This window comes from Pelodiscus sinensis, chromosome 23, assembly GCF_049634645.1.
Source record: "Pelodiscus sinensis isolate JC-2024 chromosome 23, ASM4963464v1, whole genome shotgun sequence".
Lineage (NCBI taxonomy): Eukaryota > Metazoa > Chordata > Testudines > Trionychidae > Pelodiscus > Pelodiscus sinensis.
The window spans coordinates 20823943-20846046 of NC_134733.1; the positions used below are offsets into that span (position 1 = coordinate 20823943).

The 22104-nt window shown below is 47.2% G+C and overlaps 1 long non-coding RNA gene across 1 annotated transcript; it reads right to left on the bottom strand.

Moving 5' to 3' along the window:
• Positions 1-10015: 10015 nt before the first annotated feature.
• On the bottom strand, positions 10016-20895 carry LOC142819442 (uncharacterized). The gene is made up of 4 exons (XR_012897347.1): positions 19421-20895; positions 17777-17999; positions 15868-15983; positions 10016-10608 (listed from the first exon to the last, which is right to left on the bottom strand). It is a non-coding gene; the product is annotated as an uncharacterized LOC142819442 (long non-coding RNA).
• Positions 20896-22104: the final 1209 nt, after the last annotated feature.

Consider the following 22104-nt stretch of genomic DNA (forward strand, 5'->3'; position numbering starts at 1 on the left):
TTAAACTGCACAAGGGAGGTTTAGGCTGGACATTAGGAAAAACTTCCTACCTGTCAGGGTGGTTAAACACTGCAATAAATTGCCTAGGGAGGCTGTGGAATGTCCATTCCTGGAGATATTTAAGAGCAGGTCAGACAGACACCTGTCAGGGATGATCTAGACCAGGGGTTCCCCAACCTTTTTCAGTCCCTGTACCCCCTATTCAATATGAAAGGAATAAAATTCTAGACTCTAGAATCCACAACTTTTTTCAGTAACACGGCTACATTTGGAATATTTCAATTAGGGTAATCTAGTTATTTACCAAATATTCCCTGTACCCCCTTGACAAGCTTCCCCCTGGGGGTACGTGTACCTCAGGTTGGGAACCCCTGATCTAGACAGTGCTTGGTCCTGCCATGGGTGCAGGGGACTGGACTTGACGACCTCTCGAGGTCCCTTCCGGTTCTAGCATTCTGTGATTCTAACCTACTTCTGACTTTTGGCTCCAATCTTTCCCCCTGTACCAAGGTCCCAGTCCTCAACTTATTATTTGGAGGCAGACCCCTACGTTTGCATGGAGTCCCTGAAAACCACAAGATTCCGTGCAGTCGCAGGCATCCGCCCTCTCAGAGAGAAAATTTCAGGATTGGCACCCGAAGGCCATTGTAATCGGTGAGAGTTTGATGCTGAATGAGGAATACAGGAGGCGGCCTAGAGATGTAATTAACTCCCCCAAATGAAACATTGTTACGTAATGAACTAAAGAGCCTCCCACCCAAACATGCTGTGAGATGTTCAGCACTGGAGCTTAGTCCACTGGTTGATCGACGCATACTGGTTTTATTTTCAGTCATACTCGACAAGCTGGGTTCATGTCACGAGCCACCTAGATGGATGGGATATTTTTCTTGGAAGTCAAATATGTGAAGTAAAAACACCAATATTTCATGAAATTGCCTGATAATTTTTTCCACTATTATACCAGGAGGAATTCCCTAATTTCTAACCTGCTCCAGTTGGCACCCGCTCCCGTTAGAGCTGGAGTATCAGCGGAGTTTGTAATGTTTCCAGTTTTTCTGATGGGGAATTACATGAAACCAAAATCATTCTTTCCATGAAAGACTATAAGAAATGAAAGTGGCTGTAAAATCTGTCTCCTGGATGAGAAACCCTGTCTTGGATATCTGGTTTTTTACTGGCTATATGAGCTCCTACTGTTTACAATACATAGGCATCAACCAACCTATCATTTCATTTCCGATGGAACCTGATTGCCTAAATGGAGTATCAAAACTCTAATTCTAGCTGCATGGTCCCAGACAATTAATTGCAGATGGTTATCCAATACAGTTGCACAGACTTCCTTAAAGGTTTCTAGTGACTGGAATGCATTCTGAGATATGCCCTACATATCCATTGTAGAGAACTGGCTGTGGACAATTAAAGTGACGCACTTCTTCTGGATAGCTCTATTGCTAATGATCTACAAAATCTGGACCAATCGTCTGCCTCTTGGATTTTTTTTCTTCTCTTCAAGTACCAAAGAGTGCTTCGGGGATTTTTTGGCAGGGTGTTTCAGAGCAGGAAAATAGGAAATGAACTGGAAAATTTGAAGACTGCAGCAAACAAGAGAATTCTGGAAGGAACACACTGAATAGACCCACCCTCCACTATTAAGAATATGGAAAGATTTCATTAAGAACAGACAAGAAAAAAGAGAAGTGTTGTCGGTATCACGCCACAGTGGAGTTCTGCCGTGGGCTAACTTACAGCATGAATCATTCCGAGGTGTCTGCCATAGGCAGGGGTGGCCTCTGCATCAAAAATCCCTTCTCCAAAAGGAAACTAAGTCAGAACTTTGTAACGTGGGACAAATGGAATTTTTAAACCATTTTGCCATGGCCAGCCCCAGCTGGTGGGGGCTGCGCTGGATAGCCGGTGGCTGCTCCCCTAGTTAGGCTAGGACGGCAGCAGCTGCTCCCCAGGGCTGGGGTGCTTGCTGCCCCCCGTGGTCATTCTGGAGTATAACTGTCCCTGCTTTCACACCCCTCCCTTTCTGGTTGATGAGAAATGATTACATCCCATGCATAACCCATTATTCTGGCACAACCAGACCCTGACCTTGCCTTTGGGTTGTGATAAGAGGAAGCTCCGTGTCAAATTTGGTGATTTAGGAGACGTTTAGGAGACGCTCTTGAACAAGCACATAGATCAGGCATGTCCAAAGTCCGGCCCGCGGGCCAATTGCGGCCCGTGTTCTGGTTTAATACGGCCCCACAGGTAATTTGGCAATATCTATCTTTTATGGCCCCCCAACGAATCCATATGTATTGAGATGAATACATTGTAAAATCTCAGTTAGTCAGTTGGTCTAAATCAGTTATAAATATATTTGGACACAACATGTATACTTGGTGTTATGTTCCTGTTCATATTTTTTGAACTTAAAAGTTGACAGACAACCTTTATTATCAATAATATGTAATGTACTTTACAATGTTCCTGACATATATTTCAGCTTCCTGGATTTTTTTTTATCTGGCCTTGAGATATGAAAGGCAGAGTGATTTAACACCTGTTTAGATTTGTCATCCATGTGACGAAATGAAAAGTATGCCGTTTGCAATAAACTTTGCATAAAATAGTTAATTTGCATTTAATTTTAATGGTTCAAAGAATGTCAGGCAAAATGGTCGGCCCTCACGCATGTTCACTTCATCAAATCTGGCCCTCTTTGAAAAAAGTTTGGACACCCCTGACATAGATGGACGGACACACCGTCAGACAGACTGCTGCACACACTTTCCCAGCTATATAGTTGGTTGATTGATTGATTTTATTTGTAGGCAACTAGGCTCTAATCCCATTTCAGCCATGGGACACCTTCCATGCCAGGCTACATGCTCTGTAAAGGGATCTCCAGTAGATGAGGGGCATCAGGACACAAAAGTGATAGGATGAGATGCTAGAATTCCATTCTGGGTTCTTTTCCCAGCTGTTGGCCTTTGGAAAGTCACCTAACCTATCTGTCCATTAGTTTCTACATCTGTGAAAGAAGGCGAGTCACAATAGCCCTCCACGGTAGTGGAGCTGAGAGGCTTGATTGTTAATGAGAGCTGAGTTTGATGGGGTGCTGGATGCCCCATTATTGGTCATTATTATTTTGTATTATGGGAGCACCTACAGCTCCAGCTGAAACAAATAGCCCACTGTGCAAACCCATAGCAAGAGACAGTCCCTCCCTCACAAAGCCCTGTCTACAAGACAGGCAAAAAGTGAGAAATTGATGCCCAGAGAGTTCAGGGTCTCACAGGAAGCCTATGGCAGAGAATGCAGAACTGACTCCAGATCTCCTGAATCCCAGTCCAGAGCTAGGGCCACCAACATGGCGGAGGGGCAAAGGGAGCAGATTCCTTGGGACCTGTTGATTTAAATAGGTCCATATCTCTGGTTGCTGCTGGAGCCCCTGGAGGCAACCCCGGTGGCACTCAAGGGCTGGCTGGCTCAAGACATTGTCTTGAACTGGCTTCTCCTAGGGCCTGGTGAAGTCTCTTGTCAGCCCTGCCTTAACTCCAAGGCCATGCTTGTGCCTCACCTGGAAACCTCCAATGAAGGGAAATGGCAAGATTCATTTCATAGGCCTCAGCAGAAACCAGGCTGTGGTAGGTCTGCCTGGCTAGCCAGGAGCAGGGGCAGCTGCCCACAGCCCCCACTCTGTTGGAGCAGAGGGCTTAGCTCCAGCTCATGTAGCCCACAGATCAGGAGGGCTGGCTGGTGATGGAGCACAGCAGCTTGGCCAGGAGATGTGTGGATTCTGGAGCTTGACTGTGATCTAAGGCTGCTCTTTCTCCACAGGAAAAGGAGGAAGGGAAGGTTTTGTCCCTCGCCCACTGTTTGTTGAGGATGCTCAGCACCTCACGGGTCCAGGCTATGTGCACGTGTAGAAGAGGAACATCCAAGGGGAAAGTAAAGCAAATGGGAACTTACTTTAGGGGAAGTGGCAGGGGGAAAAATGGTCCTGGGTCAGAACAAGAGTTGGTCGGGAAAAGGGGGCTTCTTCCACAGAAACTGTTGATGAAAATGGGGGAAACCATCATATTTGTCAAATAACTTAAAAAAATATATCAGCTGAAAATACAAATAGTTTTGGGTTTTCAGTTTTTCAGTTCAAATTTTCTGCAGGAAGTGGAGACATTTTGTGGAAAAAATGGTTTCCAAAATCCAGTTTTCTCTCAAAAACCATCTTGGATGGAAAATATCTGGTCTGCCCTAGTAAGAAGAGTGCTTTCTGTCATGCACAGTGAAGGGAATTCGGCCCTGCACCAGGACTTTGTCCTTAAGTCCCAGTTAAACCCACCTTATCATGTTTAAATGAGACTGAAAAAGTGAATTGGCTTTGTACGGAATTGGCTCCTCACTGGATAACTTTATTCCATTGTGCCCAGCTAGCAGGTTTGGGCAAGAAGACACCACCATAGGTGTGTATCTTTGCGCAACACTTGGCTAGAATTTTGTTCATTTCTGGTCATGCTAGTGCTGTTTTATGCCATGCTGATAGACACTGGCGACAACAGAAAATCGTGATTAGCGTGTCCTTGCCAGTCTATGTAAAGGTATAAGGTGGGAGGAGGAGCTCATCTCATTCAGATATGTTTTCCTACGCAGTGAAACATACAGTATCTGAGACATTGTGTTGTGGAAGGCAGACAATTCACTGTAGCCTTTCATCCCTTCGCTGTTGCTCCGGCTCTTCAGCATCAGCGCATGCCGCCATTATCACAAAAGTTTCTGTCTGTTATAACCAGTGGGGGAGGAAAACTCCTAAACCCAATATGGTTTGTGTTTCAAAAATGGTTTTGTTCTTTCTAATCTGCTCTGCGTGATTGTCGATCCTCCTCATGTCTTTTCTAAGCAAAGCACACAGCATTGAAATACCCACCACCGCAAAGTGCCGCAGATCAATTTATAATGCCTGCCTTTGCCAGACGTTTTTGCAGTTATGTCACATCCTATACATCCCATTTCTGGAGGAAAGTGGTTTTGTTTCGTTTTGGTTTTGCAGCACATTTTGAAGTATCTACTCTGCTGTGAAACAGAGCTGTCAACAGCCCGCATTAAATTTATTATTTGTGTTTTACATATTTCCAGTGCACGTGTGAAGAGATATAAAAATCATGTTAGCAGTTATATAATATGCCGGGTGGGGGAAATAAAGGAATCCATACATTAGATATGTCACACGTATACTGGGAAGGAGAATATACCTTTGGGACATCCATCATTTCACTCGGTAGTATAATAAAGATTGTCCTATCTGAGTCACGTTTACCAATATCTCTGAGAGTGAAACTTCCTAACTGTCAGGGTGGTTAAACACTGGAATAAATTGCCTATGGAAGTTGTAAAATCTCCATCTCTGGAGATATTTAAGAGCAGGTTGGACAGACATCTATCAGGGATGATCTAGAAGGTGCTTGGTCCTACCATGAGGGCAGGGGACTGGACTTGATGAGCTCTCGAGGTCCCTTCTAGTTCTAGTATCCTATGAGTCTATGATTATCATTTTTTAGCAACCTCCAGGCTCACTGAAACCTACAAGCAGACACGGTGTGGGAGTCAAAGAGCATCAAGCAATAGCTGAGCACCTCACCTTGAACAGGGTTTACTCTGTACAATCAATAATCATTTACATTGAAGTACCTTCCATCATGAAGGGTTCCAAAAGTACTTAGTTAACTATGTCCCAGTCCTGTAATTGATTGTGCATGGGTTTACAGATGGGCTGCTCTGGGCCTCACTGATTTCACTGGGGACGATGTGCCTTATTCTATCTACTCTATATTTGAGTGTGTGTGTGTGTGTGTGTGTGTGTCTATCTGCTCAAAAACTCCTTCTAGATGGTAAGAGCCAGGACCACCAAATTTGGCACACAGCTTCCTCTCATCATAACTTAAAGCACCATATGGGTTTGGTTGTGCCAGGACAATGGGATGTACCCGGAATGGGATTACTTCTCATAACACCATACAAAGAGACAAAATCACCAGGCAGGTGAAAGGGGCTGATGAGGGGCATCCCAGCCCCAAGCCTTCCACCCCACAGGTGCCCTTTAGGGAAGGCAGGGGGGACGAACCTCCCCTCCCAATTCACATGGGAACATTGTGGTTGCTCCCCTTTGTCAGGGAGTGACAGGAAAGTGCCCAGTTTGCTGCATTCCTCACTCTGGCTGGGGAACACAGGAGGCAGATGAAGCTGGATCTGCCCCAGCCAGGGGACATGTGCCCCTCTTCCGGCTGTGCCCACTGGAGCTGCAGCAACCATGGAGAGGCGTTTCTCACCTGGCCCTGAGCAGCTGAGGTGAGAGAGGGCCGGCATTGTCCTCTCTCCCCGGGGCAGCCTGCATACGAACCCCTCCTCCCCAGCCCCACCCCAGAGCAATGATCCAAATGAACATTTTCATCTTATGTTCCAAAAAACAAAAATGAATTGAGTTAAGGACCCAAGCGACACCAGCGAATAGAATCCTCTAGTTCTATATAGTGTCTTGTACAGGTCTGATCACTGCAGTATCTGGACATCTTCCGGCAGTGCTTCAAGCAACATTGCTATACATGTGTCTTTCTCTGCAGACAGGATGAAAGAACAAACCACGCATCATAGATGTTAGTAGAGTATCTTATTTTAGTAGAGTTTTATTTCTTTTCTATATGTATTGTTATATGCTTATGAGACTTCACCTTCCACTGTGTATTTCAGGAACAGAACCTAAATATCAAAACTTCTTGACAAAGGCCAATATTTCTTTTTATAGTAATTTTTTGGGGAGAAAAAGTTCCAAAATCTGCTCCCAAAATAAAAAACAGCATGTCACCAATAATTAAAAACCAGCAATGTTTTTGTTCTTTGAAAACTAACCATTTTTTTTCAAACACCCAAAACGCTTCCCTTTTGCATTCAAAAACTGGGTTTTTTAAATGTTTAGGTCAAAAATAGGTTTCACTAAAGCAATTTTCAATCAGTATTACCCAACAGAAAGAAATCATTTCTCCCTCCTCCCCCTCCACTGAAATGCAGCCGGCTCTGGGGTGGAATGTGGTAACTTTTTTTCAGGTATCTATAAGGGTGTCACAAGGAGGGCCTGCCAGCCGGCGGTGGGAAGGGGGAAGAAGCGTGGCATTTTTTCTCCACACTCCCATAACTCGATAACAGCTGATTTGTTTTCACTCCGATTTTCTTCCAAAAGTTCAGCTCTGAGAGGAGACAAAGGACAGAAAGTTTAAGCCCCAGATATATAAGCATATGGAAAATGGAGAGTTAATGTAGAAAATGATTTAGGAAACCTCAACTTTTAGTAGGTACCTCGTTAGCTGCTACATTTGAAATGCAGCCAGCTCTGGGGTGGAATGTGGCAAGCATGCAACTATGTAACAGCTTGACAGGAAGTTAAGAGGTCAGCATCTAGCTGAAACTTCAAAGAACGTCATTATCCAAACTTGCTTGGCCAGGACACCCACGCTATCACCACTACTCCTGAAAAGTGTCAGGGGCTAGGCTCCAAACCCTGCGAAATCCCACGAGTGCATTATAAAATATCCCAAATAAAGCAGTTTGTGCTGATAAGCTTCCAGACACTTTCTGTTTATCTGGACTGACTATTTTGAGGCTTGGCCATTTCCAGGGCTTGTCAGGATTGCTAAGTATATTTTGAAAGTGGAGTAAGGAAACCCCCCTGGCTGGTTGCTGGATATAGTAGTCACATTAGAGTTTTCTGCTTTGCAAAGTAGCATCATTGAATTAACCCAAATCGCTGAGCTCAGTCTGAGATAGCCTGATGTTTGGTTCAATGTGACTTAATCAGACAGTTGACAAGTGTTTCCCTCGTGTGGCATAAGGAAAACACGTCATGGAGAGAGATGAATAGTGGATAAACTAGGGAAGGAGAGTCATCTTTAGAATTTCTGTTTGTTCCTTTCCAGTGTTTCAGTGGACTTGAGGACACATTCTACTACCTACCAGAACCAATGATCTTCAAGTATAAAGGGTAAAGGAAACCATCACCAAAATGTGGCTGGGTATGGCTAGGGAATTTTGTTCTTCTTTGGGAATAACATACAGCTGACTACAAATGCATCTGCTCCTATTAAAAATAATACAGCTGCTTTCTCGTTGCATTTCTTCTTTAATTCATTCATGCTGCTTGTTGGAAATGCCATCATTAAATTCCTTCTGGCCCTTGCTTGTTTTAAAGAAAACTCTCCGTGGAAAAGAGACTTCCCTTTAAATTTAGCACAAAAGAAAATCCCAATAACTTTTATTTATAGGATCAGGGCACGGGAGATTTCAAGATTTACAGTGAGCTTTGTAATTTTGTTCCCCTCATAAAAAATGTTTAACATTTTCCCCCCAACCCTCAGCAACAGCATTATTTCAAATGTCCGTGAGCTGTTTTTTTCACTCGCTGTTTAAGGGTGAGTTCTAAAATACTGACTCAATAAGCAGTCTCACGAGGTAGCACTGTGTGGGTATAACCCACTGGGGAACGTGTGTTATGGATCCCTCTCTGTGCGAGTTCGCAGGAGATATGAGCTGTTACGGAGCTTTCTCCTACACTGCTTTTGCTCTCCTGCTCAGACTGTAATGGTGCATGCTTGCTCTGGAGGTCCTGGTTCAATCCTGGATGTGTCAGCTAAAACAGGGGAAATCGGAGACATTTTTTTTCTCATGACCCAGTTGAAGAAAATTGTTGATGCCCATGACCCAACATAGTGTGAGCTCCAGGGTGGGGCTGAGAGGATGTAGGAGGGGGCTCTGACATGTGGTGGTCAAGAGGGGCTTACTTTGAGTGTCTCCCGGGCAGCTGTGCAGTGGAGGGGGAGAGGAGGCTAAGGCAGCTTCCTGCCTCTCCTGGCACCGCAGACCATGCTGCGCCCCAGAAGCAGCCAGCAGCAGGTTCCCAGCCAATGGGAGGGCAGAGCTAGTGCTTGGGGCAGGGGCAGTGTGGGAAGCCCTGTGCGCTCTCCCCTACACACACACCTAGGAGCCCAGCACTGTCTGCGGTGCCAGGCCAGGCAGGTTGCTGCTTTAGCCCCCCGACTGGTCACTTGATCCCCCCGAAGCAACGAGACCCAGCACCTGACATCCCACTCCCCAGTACTGGGTCACAACCCCTAGTCTGAAAGCCACTGGGCTAAAATGACAGCTGTGGGATACGCTTGATTCAGCTCACAGAAAAGGGCCTTTTTAAGGAGCAAATGTAACATCAACAGACCCCGGTCGTTTCTGGGAGGAATTGAACCGGGGATTTCTGAAGCTCAGGGCAGCAATCTCTCCCCGATGAGCTAAGAGCCACCTGCCTACAAAGCAGACTCATTATTCTTTTTCTGTAAGTGGTCTTGGTGCCACTAGCAGGGACAGTGCACCACACCCACACAATGCTTACATGAGCAATGTCAGGGAGCTCAGCGAGACAGCTTGCATGTGTGGAGTCGCCCACGTGTGTTTGCAGTATCAAGCCCTTGCACTGATCGTTTGTGATCATCATCAACATGCAAGGGGTTGGGACTTTATTGTAGGGGATGCGTGTTCCTGGCAAATGCATTGGTGAAGTATCCAGAGGGTGAGAAATATGAATGTGGAATGACCAGCCCTGATGAGAAAATAAGCAATTGCTGGGTTAGTTTGTATAGGCGTAAGTAGAGAGGGGTGTTGGTTTGCTTTGAGAACAAGCACGGCTTTCGTGGGAGCACAAATCTTGGTTTTGGTTTGATTTATTTACGTTAAGATGCAGCGTCTTGAATGGTTTTTGCTTTAAAGCGATAGTTTTCCCTTTTTCGTGAAAGCTAGGCCGTGATAAACTGGTCCAGCTGTAAAATTAAAGACCAAGGTGAAGCCCGGATGATTATAACACAGAAATGCACAGCAGCTTTTCTGCCAGGACTCGGGCGAAGGTGGCTATTATATGAAGTGTCACAAATGGAGCAGACATTCTAAATTATTTTTTAAAGAAATAACAGCCGATACTGGTCATTTTTCCCCCATCGGGACCTGATTTCATTTTATTATTTTGCAGTCATTTTTTACACCTTAATTGTGCCCTGCCAAATAGCATTTGGTGGTCAATATGCTTCCAGAGTAGCAGACTTCACAGCCAGAATGGCTCATTCTGCCCAAAATGGCTCATTAGGACAAAAAGTTGATTAAGGTTCTGATTCCCTTGAAAATGTCAAGCCCTTTTGTAATCTTTAATTGGTCCACATTCTAGCTTGCTTAAGAGCAGAGTTAAAAAGCAGCTAGTAATCATGTTATAGAAAATACATTCCTCCTAATGACAGAAAGCTATCCCACTTGCTGTAATGCACCTAAACGACTGAAATGGAGCAAGCCTCTTATTCATAGCAGTGTATTTCCCACAGTGAGAAAACAGCCCCTCTTACTAAAGCCATTGAAGATCACTCGATAGGCGATCTCATTTGTTTATTTGTAAAGAGAGTTCTCAGTTTGCTCCATTTAATTGTGCACTTTTGAGGAAGTAAACTATTGTCCCATCTCATTTCAGAATCCATGAGCAGAACTGGAATGCTGTAGCAGATGAGCAACGGAGGGAGTTTCCATTCAGGGGTAGTGAACCTAGAGTTAAGGTGAGAAAAGGATCAGGAATATGTATCAGGAATCACTACTACAGGTGGCATCTCTCTAATCTGGCACTCTCTGGTCTGGCAACATCCATGGTCTGGCATGATTTTGGTTAGCCAGATGTCCACTTACCATGGGTGTGGCCGAGTTTCCTGCAGTCCTATGAAGCTTGTCTGCAACCACCAATCTTGGCCTCTAGTGTTCTGTGCTGTTATTTAACTCTAAATAATCCCTAATAGTATGTCTACACAGCAAAGTTATTTCAGGATATCAGAGGAATCTCAAAATAGCTACTCTGCTTTTTTTGAATGCATCCGCTATTCCGAAATATAGCAGACATGCTATTTTGCCATCCATGTAAGCCTCATTGTACAAGGAGTAAGGGATGGCTCGAAATAGCACTTTATTTCTAAGTTTGGTGCTGTGTAGACAGTGCCAAATTTCAAAATAGCCTATTTCAAAATAGACTCAGAATAGGGGTATGTCTAGACTACATTGTTTTTTTCAAAAAAAAAAAAAACCCTGCCCTTTTTTCAAAATCATTTCACCTGCATCCACACTGCAATCGCATTCTTTGGAAATTAAATCAAAAGAAGGCAGGTGTTTTTTCGGCGTTGGTAAACCTCAAATTACGAGGAAGAACGCCTTTTTCGAAAGAGCTCTTTCAAAAAAGGTGTGCATGGACGCAGAACAGGGACGCAGAACAGGGACGAAAAAAGCACAGGTGCCCTGGTGGCCATTCTGTGAATAGCAATCAGGGCTTTCTTTCGAGAAAGCGTCCGTGCAGTCTGGATGCTCTCTTTCAAAAAAGCAGATCGCTTTCGAAAGAAGCTTGTAGTCTAGACGTACCCTAAGCTATGCAATTTGCATAGCACAAATTGTGTATCTTATTTGAGTTTCGGGTGCTGTGTAGACATGCCCTAAGTAAGCCAGTAAGCAGTGGAAGTGTTGGTAATGCTGCTAGACAATATTGAGCTCGTGTGGTCTGGCAAATTCTCTAGTATGGAACCGGTCAGGTCCCAAGGGTGCTGAACGAAAGAGGTTCAACCTGTATTAGTACCATTCTCTTAAAAGCTGCAGCTGAATCTTGGAATGTTTTGTGTAAGCTTTACTTTTGAAGCTGATAGCCAAAGGCATATTGAACACTATGTGCAAGCAATTTGAAGGGACCTTTTACATGTGACAATATATTTCTAAGATACGCCTTTTAATATACAGTTGGCATGGTCCAAGCAATAGGAACCCTGGGTCTGATCCCACCCTGCCTTTGTCCTTTGGTGAGTCACTTAACTGGTCTGCTGCTGTTTGCTAGTCTTTAAAAGGGGCCAAATACTTGTGAATGTCAACCATCTAGGTAAGCCATTTGCTTTGAAAACAGGAAGTTGTGTATGTGTCCTATGTATTGTTTTTATTACATTGATGATAATGTAGTAAAATATGATATTGTAGTAAAATATGATAATGTAGTAAGGTAATGATAATACCTAGCTCTTATACCGTCTTTTTATTGGTAGATCCCAATATGAACATTTCAGCCAAATATGGTAAATGACCTTAACTTAGAAAACAAATAAATTAAAATGTTTTAGAAGAAGGACTTGCAAAAATTGGGTGTACTCACTGCTCACTGCATAGATTTAAACTGGCCACTCCCTGCACTGGTTCCCCATCGAATAAACTCTAGTGCCATGTACTGATTTTCTAAGATTTGCATGAGGTTGAGTCTTGCTACCTGAGGAAGTTCCCTCATGTGTTGACAATAACCTCACATGAGAGCATCCATCCACTGCAAAAAGGAAGCTGTCACAGAAGCAGGACTGAGGCCATGTCTTCACTAAGTGGAAGATTGAGGTTGCCATGATCAATCTTCCAGAGTTTGATTTAGTGAGTCTAGTTCAGACTTGCTAAATCAAACTCAGAGGGTGCCCCTCTCCCCCATCTGCAGCTGATACTCCTGCTTGTGCAAGGAGTAAGGGAAGCCAATGGGAGTGTTTGCTCCCCACAGTGCTCCCCACTGTGGGGTTGGTAGGAAACGCAAAACAAGGTAAGTCAATGCCAGCCATGTAATTATCGCAGCTGAAGTTGCGTCTCTTGTTTTGACCTTCCCTATGAGAGGAGACCTGGCCTGAGATTGTGGCTCTCATTGGTAGGTGCAATAAGAATGATCATGGACCTCCAGATTTTGAGAGCTCAGTGCATCGTCTCTTTCTTTGATTTAGCTTTCCTGCGATCTCACGGTCAAGCCAACCATCACCATCAGGATGCATACGCTTGTTTCAAAACCAGATCCCAACCATAGTTTAAAGCTGGTTTCTGCCAGCAGGGCTGAACGGGGCAGATTTTGCTGTTGGCTTCTTGGGGAAAGTGTTCTGATAGAACAGGGGGCGTTCTAAGACCCAAGAGCAGGAACTACAGCAAATATCTCTAACAATGGGCTAATGTACCGGGCATCAATTGTCTAGAAATAGGCACGCTGACTAGAAAGTGCATCACATGCTTTCAATAAACCAAACAAATAAAATGTGTACTTATGGGCTTCTTGCCATGTGCAACACCTAGAAATGATGCCAGAACCTCCGAGCATTTCCTGGGGAATAATGCCACCTGGGAGCCCTGAATAGCCACTTAGACCAGCTCCTCTCAGCCAGTCCTCGGCAAATGTTCCTCCTTTACAATTTTGTTGCTTAAACATTTGGGAAGGGGGAGGAGAGAGAGGCACAAAAATGCTGATTCTGTAAGTGCAAAAATAAACCCCTTGAAGATAATGGATTTCTGAAAGGCCTGCTTGCGCACCCACCTCTGTGTTGCTCTATAAGCCATTGCTTCACAGTGGTTTCAGTGATACATGCTGGATCTGACCTAAATGTACAGCCCTTTATAAAATAGGGGTCTGGCACTGTTTTCCGTGTGCATCTAGGACAATTGCAGGCAACCTGCAGCTCGGGGGCCACATGCGGCCCATTGGGGTTCTATGTGCAGCCCACAAGGTATTTTGTTTACGGTTCAATCGGCACAGCCCACAAATTCTAGGTACCCAAGTGCAGTGAGCAAAACTAGCCTATCCCAGGCGACCATCTTGGTTACGACAATCTTGCTGCCAGTGTTCCCTGTAAGCTGTGAACGTGTGCAGCTGTTCAGGAGAGATTCAAATGCTGTCCAGCTGATGAGCAGAGCACCCACAGTTGGGTGTTTTGTTTCTACTGGTGGTACACATTTACACATGCCTGAGTGCACAAATTTATTCCACACATGGTTGGGAAAAATCTGCACATGGATGGAAAAGATTAGAGGAAATCTTGCTTTGTTGTGGCCCACTGAGATGGAGGGCCATTCATGCTGCCCACTGCCTATTGGGTATTCAAGAAAATGGGTTTTAGCCGTAGGTCAACAAAATCTGTTATTTATTTTTTATGTATATATATATGGAGAAAAGTGCTCAGTAGAACCTCGGCAGCTGCACACGGAATCTGTTTTTTCCTACGGTCATTATGTATCACTTTGAGGTAGGCTGAAGGGTAGTTATTTCCTTATTGAATTCAGCAAAAGCTGCCAGAAATGCACAGTAAACTTGTTCAGGGAAAGTTGATTGGAGAGGCTTCCAATCAATAGCATGAGGATAAAGTTAATGTATTATCCCCTAACTAGATAGCAATATGAGGGTTTCTTTCATGCTTAAGTATAGTAATCTAGCAAATTTATTGTTTTTTTAAAAAGTCTAATAAACTCCATTGTTCAGTGATATTTTGTTTTAAGTTAGATATTGGGTTCATTTTTACTTTCGGTGACATATTGGTTGTAAAATCGTTTGTTTCATATGCAGGATCTGAAGGAAAAAAGTGTATTTATGTGTACAGACAGGCTGGGCAGAATTCAATACATGTTTCATAATTTTGATGGATAGATCATTGTTTATATTTAAGCATTTTTATCAATTTTAATTTTCACAGAGATGCAAAATTATGGGAGATTATACTTTAAAAAAATCTATTTATGTTTTCACAGTTCTAAGATTATGTCATGGGGGTATTCATCAATGACAGTAGACACTGACGGTATGTCTACACTGCCACCCTAGTTCAAACTAGGGTGGCTAATATAGGCTTTCAAACTTGCAAATGAAGCCCGGGATTTAAATATCCTGGGCTTCATTTGCATGTTCTCGGGTGCCACCATTTTTAAATGCCCCATAGTTCGAACTACCTACCCTCAGCTACACATGGCACGGACTAGGCAGTTCAAACTAAAGCTCCTAATTTGAACTACCGTTATTCCTCCTTCAAGGAGGTTTAATGGTAGTTCGAATTAGGAACTTTAATTCAAACTGCCTAGCCCGTGCCGCGTGTAGCCGCGGGCAGGGAGTTCAAACTACAGGGCATTTAAAAATGCCCGGGAACATGCAAATGAAACCCAGGATATTTAAATCCCGGGCTTCATTTGCAAGTTCGAATGCCTACGTTAGCCACCCTAGTTTAAACTAGGGTAGCAGTGTAGACATACCCTGAGATTCAAAACTTTACATCTTTATAATATTAAAACATGAATCATGAGCAACACGTGTCCAAATATACCCAGCAAATATCACCCAAGGTAGTTCTCAGGCAGCATTCATTGTCCTGGATTAAGAGCAATGGAAGTATTTTTGCAGGTTTGTGTGTATATAGGGAAATAGACATTTTATGACAAAAAATCTAATCCTTCTGCAGGTTTTGTCTACGCTGCAATAAAGAACTGGTGTCTGATCTCTGTCGATTGACTTAGGCTGTGTCTACACTACTAAGAAAAGTTGGAAAAAGATACCTTTTTGTACCTTTTTCCGCTTTTCTTCCAAAAGAGGCTTTTCTGACATTTGGCCCATCTACACAGGGCCAAATGTCAGGGGGAAAAAACCCTTTTTCAGGACATCCCTTCTTCCTGGTAAAATGAGGTTTACAGGGATGCCAAAAATATGCCTCTGCTTTTCTGAATTTTTTTCGGAAAATCAGATGCATTCCTTGGATGTGGCACAGCTTTTCTGGGAGACCTCTGGTGTCCCAGAAAAGCTTTATAGTCTAGATGTACCCTCAGGCTGGTGAGGCTCAATCAGTGAGGCTATAAAAATGGCACTGTAGGTTTTCAGGTTTGGGCTATAGCCTGGTGTCAGATCTCATGAGGCAGGAGGGTCCCAAACCCAGGTACTAGCCCAAGCCCGTGTATCTAACCCTGAATCACCTGCCCCGGGCTAGTGGCGGGTGCTCTATTACAGTGCAGACATACCCACAGTGGCTGCCCCAAGGAACCTGGTCTCTTCCCTTAACTTCAATGCAGAGGGCAGGTAAAGCCAGGCAGAAATTTGTGCAAGATTGGCAAATAACTCCTAAATGGAACAGATCCTGGGTAAGGAAGAGCAGAGACATTATTTATGAAAAGAGCAGGTTGGCAAAAGGTAATACATTGAGAATTGGGTGTGGGAGGAGGGGGGGGGGAAATGTTTTCTACACAACGTGTGGAAAAATTGGAGAAGGTCCAGAAAAGAGCAACAAAAATAATGAAAGGTCTAAAGAACATGAGCTAGGAGGGAAGACTGAAAGAATTGGGCTTGATTAATTTGGAAAAGAGAAGACTGAGAGGGGACATGATAGCAGTTTTCAACTATCTAAAAGGGTGTTACAAGGAAGAAGGACAAAAATTGTTCTCCTTGGCCTCTGATGACAGGTCAGGAAGCAATGGGCTTAAACTGCAGCAAGGGAGGTTTAGGTTGGACATTAGGAAAACCTTCCTGACTGTCAGGGTGGTTAAACACTGGAATCAATTGCCTAGGGAGGTTGTGGAATCTCCATCACTGGAGATTTTTAAGAGCAGGTTGGACAGACACCTGTCAGGGATGATCTAGACGGTGCTTGGTCCTGCCTTGAGGGCAGGGGACTGGACTTGCTGACCTCTTGAGGTCCCGCCCAGTTCTAGTGTTCTATGATTCTATTAAATGTTCCCACCAAATTTCCCACACACACGAGATGTGCTGCAAGTTTTTTTTCAATTAATTTTTGTAACTGTTCTAAGGAGAGTTTCATTTTAACTGCCTCAGAGTCAGTGTCTCTCTGAGTGAGCCCCTTTCCTCCTCCCCTGCCCGCTCTGCTAACTAAGCTGTGGCATGCTATAGTGCCCTGGGGAGCTGCCATTAGCTCTCAGGGTAGATAATTCAGGAAGCAAACCCTTAGTCAAAGAAAAGTCTGGGGATCTGGTCTGTCAATGGTCGATGTGCTTTCAGGAGAAGGGAAAATCTGGCTAAGGCCGCTAATTCAGTGGCTCTTGGCCTTTCTTGAAGTCTGTACTCAGACCTGTCCCATCCATAGCATGGTTCGGGGCTACCGCCCATGCAGAGGGAGACCCCGCACTGCAGAGGGGTGCAGAAGCATAGGGCCAGAGGAGATTAGTGGGGGGGCTGGTGCTGGCAGCAGAGGTCGGGCCTGTCCCTGCACTCACCAGCAGCAACGGGAAGTGGAGTGACCTGGTCTGAGCCCGTTTTGCTCCGCTGGCGTCTGGCATGGCTCTGAGAGGGGCCTTGGGGGAGGAGATGGGACCGCCCCCTGCACTCACCAGCGGCAGGAAATGGAATGAAGCAGCTGAGAACTGGTAAAGCAGACTAGGCTGGGTCTGGGTCTCTCTGCTTCTCATCATCACCAGGGAGTGTGGGGGTGGGCCCAGCCCCTACGACCAGCCCCAAACCCCCATAAATCCCCCAGGGCTGTGTCACTCAGGGGCAGGGGCTTGTGGGAAAGGGGTCGCATAGGGGTGGGGCAGAGCAGGAGCAAGAGCAGGAAGGGGCGAGTCGGGGGATGGAGCAGGAGTGGAGGGGGTGGAGGAGCAGCCGGGGTGGGAAGAGCTGATTGGGGGATATAGTGGGGAGGAGCAGGATGGGGTCTGGGTTGGAGGCAGGGGGTTGTCCTGGCCCTGCTCACCCCTGGCGATGGCCCTGCTCATGGTGTGGAAAGCCACCCCTGGAAAGAGAGAGAGTCCTGCCAGCCTGAACCCCGGCACAGAGTGTGCCAAGCAGAGGGAAGAATTCTGCTGCCCTAGCGACCGCCTGTGGGAGGTGGACTACTTGTACCCAGATGGCCAACTCCTCCGGACACCTAGCAGTTCAGCTGTAGACACACCGTGAGTTTCAGCGCAGGGGTGGACTTACCATAATGGGCCCTGGCCCAACTGGGCAGTCGGGCTGTTCTTCTATGAGAAATGTTCACCTGGACTCATGTCTTCAGCTCAGCAAGATGTGACCCAGGAGAAAAACCTGCAGCTTCCACCATCTGCCTCCAGCCTTGGTAGGAGTAGGGACTTTGTAGAGACCTTGTAGCTTCCACTTCCTTGGAAAGCTGGTCCTGGCCGCCCACGCTGGGTTTCTGCACCAGCTAAGAAAACTACAGCTTATGGCCTTCGATTATGAGGGGCCTCTAAATACTAAAAAATTACTAGTTTTTAGTTACATCCTTGCCTATGTATTGGCATAGATGCAAATATAAACCTTTCGTTCTATTTTCATTGTCCTTTTTATTAGCATAATACACGTGTGCTTGTGCTAAGGGGCCTCTTAAATTGGATATAGCTTAGGGCAGGGGTGGGGAACCCATGGCCTGGGGGCCAGATCCAGATCCTGGCTTGCCCAGATCCAGTCTCCAAGGTTCAGGGCTCCCTCCTCCCCAGCACTGGGGAGCCTGCACTGGCACTTTCGCCCCTCCATCCCCCTGTGGGACTGGAGCACACAAAATCTACTAGCCTGGCCTTCCCCCCAGGCTCTGAGGTGTGAGGGGATCGTGGGGAGGGTCTTTCTCCTTCTCAGTCAAAGGCCACATCAGAGAGGGTTTGTTTTTGTTTTTGCTTTTTTTTTGTTTCGCGGGGTTGGGGAGGGTTGTTACTTTTCCCCTTCTCACTTGTATGCCCCTGACTGATTTTTTGTGGGTCACCAGCCCCCAACCCCGAAAAACGTTCCTTCCCCTCCACCCCCATCTTAGGGCCTCAGCATGTCTAGTCCATCCCTGCCACCATCTGTCTGCTCAGCGACAGTGAAGGAGGCAGAGGGGGCACAGGGGCAGTGTAATCCGGGGCACAACTACAACACATTCCTAGAGGTGCTGAATCAGGCTCCATTTCCCCGGAAAGCCCTTTCTATTTCAGGGGTGTCCCCCACACACACCTTCAGCAGCTGGCTCAGGTACCAGCATGTCTGTGTTCTGCTTGGCTGAGCAGGGCTTCTGGTTTATACCAGCTCCCTCGGCACCTGGTGTCTGTCTTGTACCCAGCTACCTGATCACATGGCATCTGCTTATACCCAGCCACCTGGGCACCTGGTGCCTGCCTTAAACCCAGCTCCCTGGGCACCTGGTGCCTGCCTTATACCCAGCTCCCTGGGCACCTGGTGCCTGCCTTATACCCCGCTCCCTGGGCACCTGGTGCCTGCCTTATACCCTGCTCCCTGGGCACCTGGTGCCTGCCTTATACCCCGCTCCCTGGGCACCTCGTGCCTGCCTTATACCCTGCTCCCTGGGCACCTGGTGCCTGCCTTATACCCAGCTCCCTGGGCACCTGGTGTCCATCTTGTACCCAGCTACCGGATCACATGGCGTCTGCTTATACCCAGCCACCTGGGCACCTGGTGCCTGCCTTATACCCAGCTCCCTGGGCACCTGGTGTCCATCTTGTACCCAGCTACCGGATCACATGGCGTCTGCTTATACCCAGCCACCTGGGCACCTGGTGCCTGCCTTATATTCAGCTCCCTGGGCACCTGGTGCCTGCCTTATACCCAGCTCCCTGCTCCAGCCTAATGTCTTACCTGCCTCCGGGCACTGACCTGCCCCCAGCTCTTTCTCGTCTGCTGCGCAGCTGAAGGGGGTGGAGGGATGGGGGAGCTTCCTGCACGTGGCTGTGGAGCCGAAAGGGTTAACAGGTTTCCCATCCCGGCCTGGGCTGGGCGAGCCGGGCAGGTCTCCCCGAGGTGCGCCCCGCGCGGCATGATTGATTGCGCCTTCCTGAAGGTCACGGCCGGAGCGGTTTTGCTCCGGGGCTTTCCTGGTGACTGCCGGTTTGTAGCTGGCTTGGCGGAGCGGGGGCTCCTGGTTTCCTTCCTATTGGATTCGCGATTTGCCAGGCTCCGGGCCTGGTGGGACCCGGGGGGGGGGGCGCAGAGGGGGGCTGGGAGCAGGAGCAATTGACCCTTCGGCGCGATCTACCTCTAACTCCGTTTCCACAGGGACCCGGGCAGCCGGGGAAGCGATGCCTAGCGCAGCTGTGGCTGTGTTAAGCCTGTTAGTAACTTTGTGACTATGGGGAAAGCGGTGGTGACGGAGGAGGGGGGGGGAGCAAGCCCCCATCCCCACACCCCTTGGGTGGGGGTTTGCGGGCAGAACGCCGGACGCGGCCCGCTGGTGAATACGGTGCCATGCCGCGTCTACACGGCGAAAAGAGCCGGACCGGCGCGCGCCTCCCATCGAATTGGCTCCCTGGACGTCTAAACGCACCTGGCTCCCGTGTGAAGCCTGAACTTGGTCCCTGTCCCGAGGAAAAAGGGTTGGGGGGGGGGGCGCGTTCGTGCTTCGGGCCCAGCCCCGCTTAGGAGCTGGGTTCGGGGCCGCTGCGCGCTCCGGCAGAATTCTGCTGCCCTCTTCCGTGTCAACGCAGCCAAGAGGCGCCGAAGCGAAGTGCGCCCGGTTTCGTGCCACTTCTCCCTTTGCAGGGGTGGCTGGGTGGGGAAGGAGGTGCCGCCGCACCTGAAATACAGACCCACCCTGTGCACTCTGTGATTACTGGGGTCCTGTCCCCGAGGGTGGCAAACGACCGAGACCTGAACCGATTTTTTTTTTGGGGGGGGGAACTGGCCGAAGAGGAGGCTCCCCCCTTTCTGCCCAATAGGAGGTCAGACTGCAGCCCTGCGGGGCAGGGAACCAGCATCACCAGTGTCCTGATCTGCGCAGGGTCTGATGAGCTGGGTTTTACCCACGAACGCTCCTAGCCTCAGAACTGGGTGGGTCATCAAGGTGTCACCGGACTGTTTTTAAAGGGTCGACAACGGTCTTCTTTCTAAAGCGGCTCGGTCACCCCGGTGTCCCTTCCCTCCGCCCCCGGAGCTCCCGGAAACACCTCGGCCCTTTAAGAAAAACGCGCGTGGGTTGGAAGCCGAAAAGACCTTTCCTGGGGGGTTTATGCGCCGGTGGCCCATAAAAGGGTGCGGAGAATTCCGCGCCCCGCGGCACATCGATGCACCGCGCCGGGTCGGATCTAGAGCTGGTCGTGTGCAGGCTTCGTCCTTATTGTGACATTTTGCGGGGGAAGAAGGGGGGGTGTTTCCATGAGGGCCAGTGGGAAGTGTTTCCAAGCCAAAGCCACTCCCTGCTCCCTGCTAGGTGTGAGCCTGCGCTCCGCGTTTCTCTCCGCCCCCCCCCCGTGTATATTACGCACCCCCCCCCCCACCGGTGAATGAAAGATCACTGCTCCATCACCTCGCACTCCATAAGTTTTCCCCTCTCCCCCCCCCCTACTCCGCTGAATTATGCCCTTAGCTGCCTTGGATTTGAAAGGGAGTGATAGAGAGAGAAAAAGCTGCTTTGTGCCCCTAAATGAATAAAATATGTTCCTGCCCCATCAGCTCCCTGTTTGCTCCCATTATGCACCTTTCGAAGAAAAGGAGTTAATCAGAAATGGGCTTTTCGTACTTAGCGCCTTCCCCAGAGGCAGCCAAAAAGGAGTTCAACTTTCCCAGCTCGCCTGGCTTGGATCTTCCTTTTAGGAACGAAAAAAAAGAGAGGCCCTTTTGCCTTGTCAGCAAACGTGGAGTGCACAGGATTGTTTTGTTTGTTTGTTTGAACAGGGAGACGTTTAGAATCTCCCTGGGCTCGTAAATAATGAACGTGCAATTGCCCTTTGCCTGCGAGGGCTCGGGACCTATTTGGCACCCAGACGTTTTTCAGGTGCTCCTGCGCCAGTCCTCAGCTAGCCCCTGGAGTTGAAATCATGAAAATCAAAGAAAGGAGCGTTTGGGAAAGTGTCTTTTTTGCCGGGGGGAGAGGGGCAAAAAAGTTTATAATTATGTTCCCGGAAAGTCTGTATTTACTTCTCTGCAAGAACTTCCCAGTTCTAAAACTCTAAACTGTGTACACACACACACACACACACACACACACACAACCATTTTCATTTTAATCCTTTTTCACTCTTTTTTTTTCTTCAGGCGTGTGAGCTTGTGCTTCAAAAATCAGTTTTCAGGAAAAGGCCAGAACAATGCAGCCTTTTAAAAAATCTGCAGACTTCGGAGAATATGCCCCCTTTTTATTGAATACACCGGATTTCTCTTCCTTGCGGAGGGGAAGGTTTTGTTCGGTTGGACAGTCTGTGAATACTGTTCTGAAACTTTATTCAAGTGGGAACTGAAGAGGGAAATGTTAAGTTCTGAGAGGAGACAATGCGTTAGCATCTTTGAACAGAGTCCCTTGCATGCAAATAAGGCTCTGGGCAATTTTGGTC